The 12,035-nt window shown below is 36.5% G+C and overlaps 1 pseudogene; it reads right to left on the reverse strand.

Annotated features, from left to right (window-relative positions):
- Positions 1-2,332: 2,332 nt before the first annotated feature.
- LOC112821909 (vasculin-like) lies at positions 2,333-8,388 on the reverse strand (annotated as a pseudogene).
- Between the last annotated feature and the right edge of the window lie 3,647 nt (positions 8,389-12,035).

Below are 12,035 nucleotides of genomic sequence, written 5' to 3' on the forward strand. Positions count from 1 at the left end.
TGTAATGACTCCCTTCCCTCAAGTCAGTTGTGGAATGTTTAAGGTGGAGGCTGCTGACTCTTAAGTGGTCTTATTGCTCAGTCTGATTCTGTACTTGTTAAGGATGAAGTATGGTGACTAGTGTAGTGTGGTGAGAACTGGCTATTATAGGATCATAATGACTTGTTTTTCTAGCAACTGTATGGTAAGTACTAAGTTCTGTTATTCAGTAATTTCAAATTTCTACTTTGCACTGTGTCTTTGGAGTCAAGACTGGTTTTAGAATTCCTTCTTTGGTATTAGATTTTTCATTTCTGTTTCTATTTTGAGATAGCCTGAGAACATTGCTCAGGTCTGGTTTTCTAAGTCCATTTGCCTTCACGAGAACCATAGGAGGCTTCCATCACAGATTGGAAGACTAATCCCCCCCTTTTTTTAAATTTTTAAATTAAGCTAACCTAGGTTTTTTATTGGGAATGGTGGAGTCAAGACCTTGAAAACCTTGAGACTCAGAGATAACTTGTGCTCTTAATGTAATGATTGGGGAAAATTCAGATGTTGAGAAGACTAGCCAATCATACAAACAGAAGAGTTTAGAAAGAAATTTAGAGATGCTTTGATTCAACATCCTTTGGTTAGAAGTGAAGATAATTCTAGGCTCAGCAAGTGTGAGAGACTTGCTCAAAGATGAGGGACTTACTCAAAGAAACTAAGTTGATGGCAGACTTAAAATTAGGCTTTTAATCTTAGGATGATTTTTGTACATTTAAAATTACACTTCTGCCCAAAGTCTCAGTGGCAAGCATGTCAGAACACTCTGGTAACTGCTTTCAATGTCACCATAGTATTCAGCCACTAAAACTGGATTCTACTTCTCTACCCTTTGCAGCAGACTTTTCCCTATACCTTTCTCTCATGTTCCCTGGAGTTTCTGCAGATAGTTAAAAAAAAGATTTTAAACTTAAATTGAGACAGGTAAACAGACAGGAAAGAGACAAGCACCTCTGAACGCTTTAATCTATTCTTGTCCTTAGAAGTTCTTTTCAATATTGTTAATAGGCAAGGTAAATTTTTATAATCAAGTTATTAATATTATCTAGGTTTCTTTTAAACCTAGAATTCTATAAAAAATTATATATATTTCATGATTCATTTCATTCTACTCTACTGTAATTTGGGGATTTAAAAATTTTCTTTCATAAATGATGACTATGAATGATTTTGTAGAAATTATTCTCTTAAACTTCTTTCTAGACTTAAAAAAATAAAACAAAAAAACTGATGTCACTATGAATATTCAATCTTTTGGTATGACTTTATTTGGAAATAACCCCTTAATGTTATTATTTCAATGTCAGAGTAGGTAGTTTTATTTTAGAAGAATTTATTATCTTGTTGGCAAATGAGTTCTAAAATAATCCTAGAAATAATTCATAATTCTTGTTCTTAAATCTCTACTTAGTATTTTCTTCAAAATAATATTAATTTGAATTTTTATTTATTTATTTATTTTTTAAGATTTTATTTATTTATTTGACAGAGAGAGCACAAGCAGGGGGAGTGGCAAGCAGAGGGAGAGGGAGAAGCAGGCTCCTGGCTGAGCAGGGAGCCTGATGCGGGGCTCGATCCCAGGACCCTGGGATCATGACCTGAGCCGAAGACAGATGCTTAACCAACTGACCTACCCAGGTGCCCCAATTTGAATTTTATTTAAAAAAATCAACCAATCAAGAATATTTATTTACTGATGAAAATTAAACACATTTTTTTAAACATTCTATTTATTTGACAGAGAGAGACACACAGAGAGAAGGAACACAAGCAAGGGGAGTGAGAGAGGGAGAAGCAGGCTTCCTGCTGAACAGGGAGCCCAATGCGGGGCTCGATCCCAGAACCCTGGGATCATGACCTGAGCCGAAGGCAGACGCTTAATGACTGAGCCATCCAGGTGCCCTAAACACAAATTTAATCTGACAATTTTTTAATTCAGCTTCATTACTTATAACCTTGGAGTATGTTGGGGTATAGAAAAGAAATGTAAGGCATATTATCAGTTCTCAATTTTAAAAAAATGATATACATACATATAAACATGCACAGAATAACATTTTCTGGCTTTCTCATTCATTGAGTAGTAGACTATATAATTTTTGGTCATTTTGGATTTCATACAGTTGCTTTAATATGTTGTATTTATTATAATACCACTGCATGCCTTTCCTTATAATATTCTCTCTTTCTAGAATGTCATTCCTCCCTTATTCTCCTGATTGACCTGCTTGCTTCCTTATCTATAAAGATTCAATTGAAGAGTCACTCCCTCTATGGTAGTTCTCCCCAGTAACTCCTTCCCTTAATGTACTATTAAAAATACTTTTTCTTTGTGTTCCTTCAGTACTGTGTACATGTACCTTTTCTTAGAGCTAGAGAGCACCTGATTGCTCTAAAAATCAGCAACAACAACAAAACAAAAGCTTTATGTCTGTGATCACTTATGGTCTCCATTATGTATTAGGTAATTTCCTATATAGAAAAAATCTGCTTGTCAAAATCTATAGGGATAAAATATAACAAATTATTGAAAAACTGCTCCAGAATCAAATTCTTGGAGTGATAATGTGTTGTTGCACTTTAAAAAAGTTTCAGGCTCCTTTTTCTTTTTTGACTGTGAACTGCTTGCGAGAAGACTTTGTCTCTTTTAATTTTGTATTTTCCCTACTTAAAAGTGTGTTTTGTCCATTGAGGGACACAATTGCTATTTTTTGAATGAATGGATGAGCAGCCAAGGGATCTGGTAAATTATGTACATTCTTTCTGCTTGCTCAGTGTGTTGCATATTTTTCATTTGCCCCTCAGGATCCATTATCTGCCCTTACTATTTTGCTGCCCTGGGGCCTGCCTTTTAAGCCTTATGTTAATGGGCTCCCATGTCCTCTAGATTTCAGTTGAGTTTAGCCAATGGTTATTCCTTGAAGGGGATTGGAGGGAGAGAGGGTTTATTTCCCAGGCTCTCTTCTTGTGAGTTTATTTTGGATTAATTGTGTGCCTTACTGAAGATCTTTGTGACTCACAATAGGGTTTCTCTACAGGACCCTTTGCTTCTTGATTTTAGTAACTCCTCCTTTCCCTTATCCCTTTGGACAAATCTTCTAAGTACTATACTATCTCTTATGATCCCTCTATACCCCATTTATACCTTTGCAATTCATCTCTTCATAAACAAATTTTCTTGAATTACCTTAATTTGAGTGTTCCATTTGTTTCCTGTTGGGACTCTTACCTGGTAAACTCAACAAGCATTCTTTTGCTTTTCCCTTGGATGAAAATTCCTCTTTTCCTTTCAAAAACACCATTTCTCCATGTATAGTTCATGGGGCTGATCCTACCCATTGCTCCAGGGATTGGCACATAACTCAGATTTGGTAGAGTAGCTATCTCTCTAGCTTGAGTTATTGGTTTATGTATGGGCTCAGTGCCAGATGCATTTCTTATTTTGCTATTTTTTCTAGCACTACTGGGAAGGAGGCAGTCTTTCGTGAAATTATGGTAAACTGGGATTATGTAGGAGCTGTCTTTGTCTTCATGTGGAGAGTCTTTATAAAAACGAAGCCAATATATATGGTATTATTAACATTCACAAACTATAAGAAAATGACTATATTTGAAGGATGTGTTGTACTGATTTATGACCAAAGCATCTAGAGTACAGAGGTCATTTTGTTTCTGTATATGTCTGCATACCTATTAGCTTGTGGTTGTCAAGATTTAAATACTAATGATTCTAATTCTAGGATTATAAGAAATTTATCTGCATGATATTAAGAAGCTTATCTATTTAAAAATTTTTCAAAACATTGTAGCATGGATGTTTTCTACCCTTTTTGTTATGTATTTTGGGTTTCCAGTAAATGTCTTATTTTCCTACCTGAAAAATATTTGTAAGCTTAGTCTTTTTATTCCTCCATAGACCACTGTTTTCCAAATAAAGATTACTGGGTTTAGCTTTAGTTTGAAGGAATCTATCAAATTGATTTCACTTGTGATCTAAGTTTTATTTTCACTTAAATCTCTAGGGCAGGAAACCTACCAGTTGCACTAACTCTTCTCTTAGTGAGAATTCTGAATGAAGCTGAGAGCAAATTGCCAAAGGCAAATAGAATATATTCTTGAAAAATGCCTTGTTTCTGTCTGCATCTCAAAATAATTCAAACATGATAATTTCCTCAAGCAAGATTTTAAGGTGCATAATGTATCTAAGAGACATATTTCCTAAGACTTCAGCCATTTAGGCAGGTCTTAGAATTCAAAAGTCATGGTTGCATTTTTATTCAAATGAGTCTGAACATTCAAACCAGGCTTTTTTTTCCTGACGGAGATGGAAATGAAAACAACAAAAACAATGTGTTTTGGTTTTTGGATGCTTTCCATTACCCTGTTTTCCAGTAAAAACAATGTGTTCATTATGAAGGGTTGGGATGGAAGGATGCTTCTTGATCTATTTAAAAGCTAATGAGAGAGTTACAAATCTCTATATGTAAATATCAAGTTTCTTTCAGGAATTAAAATTCTTTCAAATAACACAGTTGAGATACTTTTTTCTAAGGTTTGATCCTTTGGACCTCAATTGTCAGTTTTTCTAAAAGGAAAATACTGCAGAAACAATATTTTTCAGTCTGGGATAAAGAATCACATGCCTTCTGATTTGGTGGTTATAATCCAGAAACACCTGCTATTGAGTCTGAATCTTGATTGTTTAGCTCTTCCTCTGAGTTTCAGAGGTACCCCGTAACCTCCCTTCAAAATTCCCACCCTCTTATTTAGTAGGGTTTTTCCTTTTTTTTTTTTCTGCACTAGCCTGAGTTGATTCTGTTGCTTGCAATGAAAATATTTTAATTATGTATTCTAAGTGGTTGCACTATCCCTTTATGATAAGAGGCAATGGAAGATGGCTACCCCCAGGAAAAGCACAAATCTTATAATAATTTTACTCCAAAAGTATTAATAACTCTTTCAAAAGGGATTACAATAAATTTTAGTAAAGAAAATCGAGTGACTGCTATCAGCAGTTGTTATGCCCACTTTCATATATAATATTTCATTTGACTCTGTATTAGTTTACTAGGACTACTTAACAAATTACCTCAAACTAGGTGGTTTTAAATAACAAAAGTTTATTTAACAGTTCTGGAGGCCAAAATTCCAAAATCAAGGTGTTGGCAAGGTTGGCTCCATCTGAAGTCTTGGAGGGAGAATCTGCTCCATGCCTCTTTCCTAGCTTCTGGTGACTGCTGGCAATTCTTTGCACTTCTTGGCTAGTAGCTGCATACCTTCATTTTCTTCCTTAGTCTTCATGTGATCTTCCCCTCTGTGTCTCTGTCTTCTCCATTTCTGTCTCTTATAAAGACACTTGTCATTGGATTTAGGGCCCACTCTAAATCCAGTATAATCTCCCATTTGAATTTCTTAATTAAATCTGCAAAGACACTATTTTAAAATAAGGTCACATTAAGAGGTACTGAGTATTAGGACATATCTTTTTGGGATTGCTATTCAACCCATTAGATTCTTCAGTAGTCTGTGGGATGGGTGACAATGTTATCCCCCTTTCACACATGAGTAAGCAGAGGCTGAAATCACATAGTCATCATGTGGAAAAGCAGGACACCAACCAAAACCTCGTTCTAAGACCAGTGCTCTTTCTTCTATGTCACAGCTTCTCTTGACTTACTATTTTTGCTTACATAATCATTTCATCTTTTAAATTGAAAAAATACATATTTTAACATTGTTCATAGGTTTGGCAGTTGTATATTTTATCAGCATCATGTTTAGTTTCCTTGATATAAAATGATTCTTAAGCTATTCTTAACAAAATTCCTCAGCTTTTCAGAAAGCAAAGGAAATTAAGAGAGAAACCAAATATATTTTTCCTCATCATCCTCAGCCATTATTGTTTTTTACTTACGATTTTAATCTTCTGTTTATGTTGCTCTCCTTCTGCTTACTCTCATCCCACTTCCGGATCCCTGGGGTTCAGCTAGTGATGAGCTCTCTTGAAGAAGCCCAGGGAAGGCATGCTGGCTCTTTCTACAATCCCCTTTTCTTGGCACTCTGTGTAAATAATCAAGGATGCACCTGTCCCATTACAGACATGGGGATAAGGCCATGATGCATGTTTGAGTTTTGGTTTTTAAAAGCATCTATTTTGTAGACTAGTCCTGTTGAGGCCAGACCACAGAGAGCACAAGGTAACATGTGAATAAACTTGCTGCAAGGTATGACACATGGCAGTAATTTGCCTGAGTGACCTAAGGAGCTTTGTCTATCTTCCCATGCTTTTCTAAGATTTGGAATATTCTACAATCTCACAAAACTCAAATACCTAATTCATATTGAGTCATTTATAGAAATTCAGAACATATAGGAAAGATGTAATAATTGGTTCTCTAAACCAATTCTTGTAAAAAAATAGTTTACATTCCTGTATCACTGAATGCTTGCCTTATATTAATCTGATTTTATTGCTTAAAAAGGGGTTACAAAATAAACAATATGTAAGTAAAAAGACTAGTCTAAAAAATTGAGCATTAGAATTTTTTTCAAATTAAATGCCTACTCACATACACATTCTACCTTCACAAAAATAATTCTTCCTTGAAGTCAGTTCCACATTTTCCAAGAAGTCCTGAATTCCAGGTTTTGATGTCCTTTCTTCTCAGATTTGATTAGCAATTAGTTTGTACTCTACAATTTAATTTTTTTATTATTTAGCATGTACATTATAGTTTTGAGTGCTTATCTTATATCTTATCACCAGACTTTCCAGAAATTGGTACTTGCCCTGGTACCTACAAGTAATAGCCAACATGGCAGATATTGAGCTATGACTGACACAAGTACAAACTATAATTGTTTTAAGTCCAAAGCTGATAGCACCATATTTCCTACTATATTACATAATACTTAACATTATCGCAGGTTTGCTATGTACCAGGCACTGTTCCAAATGTCTTCTATATATTCACATCAGTTTGTGGAAAATTTGAAGACTGAATGGTTTGTTGGGAAATCACAGCAGCATTGTTATTGTTTTGAGGAATATAATTTTCATCAAAGTTTTGGTTGATAGCCCTTTCTGAAGGATACAATTGCTATTACGCGAAGTCAGGATCAACCTGACTTTCATCTTCAGTTTCCTCTTCCTCTCTGTCCCTTTTCAATGTTTTCAAGAATTCACATTTTTTATCAGTGCCTATTCAAATCAGTTTGGATAGATGAGGCTGTTGATTAAGAGTTTGAGTGATTATACTCTTTTATTAAATTTTTTGCACTAACATTCTTGGCAGCTGATTCAAAAGTATTAAAATTACCAATATTGTAGGTGGACTTATGAATGAAAGAAATCCCATCTCTAGTTTCTTTAGTTTGGCTTTACGTTGGTGAGCTTTTGTAGGAAGAGCAGCACATTTAGGGACTAAGACTTTATACCACTTGAACCAGCCTTGTTCTTAGCTGGCTATAACTAAAAATTTTCTACTCCTGGGAATCCAGATATCTGCCAGTCTTTTATTATTTTTATTATTATTATTTTAAAGACTTATTTATTTATTTTAGACATAGAGGGAGCGTATGTAAATGGAGGGAGGGACAGAGGGAGAGAATCTTCATGCAGGCTTCCCACTGGGCATGGAGCCTGAAATGGGGCTCAGTCCCACAACCCATGAGATCATGAACTGAGCTGAAACTGAGAGTCAGTTGCTTAACTCACTGAGCCACCCAGGCACCCCTCTGCTGGCCTTTTGTATCATCTTCCTCAATGACAATCGTTCTTAGTACTCTAGATGAAGGTTTTAGAGGCTATTCTAAGAAAGAAGCTTAGGAGATTTTTTGGTTGAGTATTTATGTGTTTGTGCATGTAGGCCCTATATACCTAGAGCTAAAGATGTTCAATTTAGTTATCGCTCATATTCAGGAGTTAAGGATATAAGATCTTCAGCCTCAACCTGTTTGAATTCTCACTTGTCTCCCCTTGGCATCCCCCATTCCCACCCTTGGTTTCATTGTTAGGGACATTATTTTTGTGGAGTCGTTTTTTTTCTTGAATGGAAATTACTGCTATAAGAATAGGAACTTCTACCATAGTATCTGTCATGGACTGAATGTTTGTGTTCACCACAAATTCATATGTTAAAGTTCTAACCCCCAGTGTGGTGGTATTTGGAGATGGGGGCTTTTGGGAAGTGATCAGGTTTAGCTGAGGTTTTAAGATTTGGGTTCTTATGATCAGATTAGTACCCTTAGAAGAAGAGATCAGAGAGCTTGCTATCTCTCTCCCCACCATGTCAGGACACAGCATGAAGATGGCCATCTGTAAGGCAAGGAGAGAGCTCTTACCAGGAACCTGACCATACTGGTACCTTGATCTTGGACTTCCCAGCCTCCAGAACTGTGAGAAATAAATGTCTGTTGTTTAAGCCATCCAGTCTATGGAGTTTTGTTGTAACATTTCAAGCAGACTAACACAATATATCCCTTTTCATAATTTATGTTTTCAATACCATTTATTCCTTGTATACACCACCCAATTTTTCTTACCTTACCGTGTTATCTTCATTAGGATGCCGAATACGAGAGTCAAAAGAATTTGGAGAATTTTGTTATCTATGATTTACATCATAGCAACTTTTTGTCCATGAAAAATTTTCATAATGCTTCTCAAAATCCAATGATGATTTTTGATGGTAGAGGAGAAAAATTAAAGTTATTCTGTGCCATTTTGGGTGAAGTCTGATTCAGTAAAAAACAGTCTTCAATATCTCATGGCAAGTCCCAAATCCAACAGGACTGCACAGAAATGTGTTAGAATTTTTCTTTGAAATTGTGTTTTCAGTTTGTTTTTTAAACTTTGTTTTCTTTGAATTAATACCCAGGTTTGGGTTTTTTTAAAGATATATAAATATATATCTTTAAAACATGTAAATATTTGACATAGAATTTCAAGTCAGTCATAAAATTTCAAGTCAGAATTTTACAATTCTGTTAAAAATTTTTATATGGCGATCTTCAAAATTAGCCAATTTCTTTGCTTTTAAGATCATAATGTATTCTGGATCCTGTTTCTATATTGTTCCATGTACTTGTACAGTTGACATCCTTTCCAGATGAAATAGGTTTCAGGAGCTAAAAAGCAAAACCAAAAGAGAATTTCATGTCTGAAGGAAAAACATTTCAAATCATCATGGAGACATGTAGGTATCTTGCCACTACCATGCTTCTATGAAATGGCAACATCTTAAACAAATTTACACTTTTAATGTCTTCGTTTAGAAAAGTGGTCCCACTGTGACATGGAACAAGCTAACATCAGAAATTCCTATAATGTTTAATGAAGATAAAAATATCTATCATGAAACTTCAGCAATATTTAAACAGTGATTTGAAACTATTTAAACTACTCAGCATATGGATCAAAAATATCTTACAGCTCTGGCTGAAGAATACCAATGAAAGGGAAGAAGGCAAAAATTCCATCAATTTAAATTCCTAGCCATTTATAATCTGTTTTGAACCTAAATATTGAAGAAATGTCTGAATCTTTAAAAAAATTAGAATTTTACTATTTTATTTTGATAAAAACCATATCAAAATTATCCAGAACTTAGTTCTTTTTTTTAAAATTTTTTTATTGTTATGTTAATCACCATATATTACATCATTAGTTTTTGATGCAGTGTTCCATGATTCATTGTTTGTTCATAACACCCAGTGCTCCATGCAGAACGTGCCCTCCTCAATACCCATCACCAGGCTAACCCATCCCCCCACCCCCCTACCCTCTAGAACCCTTAGTTTGTTTTTCAGAGTCCATCATCTCTCATGGTTCGTCTCCCCCTCTGACATACTCCCCTTTTCTTCCTCTCCTATTATCTTCTTCTTTTCCTTTTTTCTTAAAATATGTTGCGTTATTTGTTTCAGAAGTACAGATCTGTGATTCAACAGTCTTGCACAATTCACAGCGCTCACCGTAGCACATACACTCCCCAATGTCTATCACCCAGCCACCCCATCCCTCCCACCCCCAACCACTCCAGTAACACTCAGTTTGTTTCCTGAGATTAAGAATTCCTCATATCAGTGAGGTCATGTGATACATGTCTTTCTCTGATTGACTTATTTCACTCAGCATAACCCCCTCCAGGTCCATCCACGTCGTTGCAAATGGCAAGATCTCATTCCTTTTGATGGCTGCATAATATTCCATTGTGTATATATACCACATCTTCTTTATCCATTCATCTGTCGATGGGCATCTTGGCTCTTTCCACAGTTTGGCTATTGTGGACATTGCTGCTATAAACATTGGGGTACACGTACCCCTTCGGGTCCCTACATTTGTATCTTTGGGGTAAATACCCAGTAGTGCAATTGCTGGATCGAACGGTAGCTCTAATTTCAACTTTTTGAGGAACCTCCATACTGTTTTCCAGAGGGGTTGCACCAGCTTGCATTCCCACCAACAGTGTAGGAGGGTTCCCCTTTCTCCACATCCCCGCCAACATCTGTCGTTCCCTGACTTGTTAATTTTAGCCATTCTGACGGGTGTGAGGTGGTACCAGAACTTAGTTCTTAAAAATTATTTTCCACTACTATTTTAATAAACTTTAGGGTTAAAATTATTCAAAAAATTATATTCCAAAAAGGGTAAAATATCTGGAATATCTAGAAACCTAGATGATATTCTTTGTATATGAATTGAATCCGAGTAATTCCTTTCTACCAGGGATTCCCTGGCCTGGGGTGCTGCTATGCTCAGTCCTAGGAAATGGTTTTCAGTGCTGTTTTTTCCCTTCCCACAATGGGTCTCAGTCCCCAAATGGCTCCAATTTGATTCACAGTGTTCTGGGCCAAGTTTCACACAAGCCTCTAGAATTTGGTTTTGAACACACTGAATTTGAGCTGATTACTCTATATCCAACTGAAAATGCCCAGAAGACTGTGCCAGGCTAGGTCCTCTGAGAAGCAGTCACCAAGACAGAATTTGAAATATAAGATATTTTTTAGGAAAATACCTGTGAGAAATAAGCAGGGAGGGGTCAGGAGTCCACGGGGAACCGACAGATGCAGGTGTGACACCTGTGAAAAGTCTGAAAGGAAAGGAGGACGGTCGAATAAAAATCGCTCCAGACTACTGTGAAGTAGCAAGTCCTGGCCAGGCCAGTGGGAGCCCCAGAGTAGAGACTGTCCCCCCATGTCCTGTGTTGATCAGGTGTTCCAAGTTCCAGTGTACCCTTTATGGTTGGTCCTCAACAGGCCACAGCCAGCAAGACAAGACCTCAGCGTGGGTATGAATGCTGTGGTAAGTCCTGAAGATAGAGGTTGTTAGCTGACTACAGTCTTTTGAGCAGGTTGTTACTTGAAGGAGAATCTGAGCAACATTCCTTCATGGCCACCACAAAGGCCACCACAGGTTTAAAAATATGGGAAGGTTGTCTTCCCAATAGTTGGCAGAGCATTCCTTTTATGAAGGAAACATTTCGATTGGCAAAAGTAATAAACCAATTGATATAAAAAGGCTGTCTGCAGAAGCCCAAATAATACAACTGATGGTTAAGATGCTCTGCATGAGGAAAATGCTTTTATGATTTACTTAACAAATATTTACTGAGCACTTAGGTCATGTCAAATATTGTGGAGATAGAGCAGCCATAAAAACAGACCATCATCAGAGCACCTGGGTGGCTCAGTTGGTTAAATGTCTGCCCTCAGCTCAGGTCATGATCCCAGGGTTCTGGTATCAAGCCCTGCATGGGTCTCCCTACTCAGTGGGGAGCGTGATTCTCTCTCTGCCCCTCCCCCTCCTTGTGCTCTCTCATGCTCTCTCTCTCTCTCACATGGTCTCTCTCAAATAAATAAATTCTAAAAAAAAACCAAACAGACCATAATCTCTGCCTTCATGAGGTTTACATTATAGTGGGTAGAAAGATAATAAAACAAATAAATGAGCAAGTTATATAGATTGTCAGAAAGTGATAAGCACTATGGGGAAAAATAAAGCA

This window comes from Callorhinus ursinus, unplaced genomic scaffold (genome assembly GCF_003265705.2).
Source record: "Callorhinus ursinus isolate GAN/ISIS: 27379988/994484 unplaced genomic scaffold, GSC_fseal_2.0 scaffold8, whole genome shotgun sequence".
Lineage (NCBI taxonomy): Eukaryota > Metazoa > Chordata > Mammalia > Carnivora > Otariidae > Callorhinus > Callorhinus ursinus.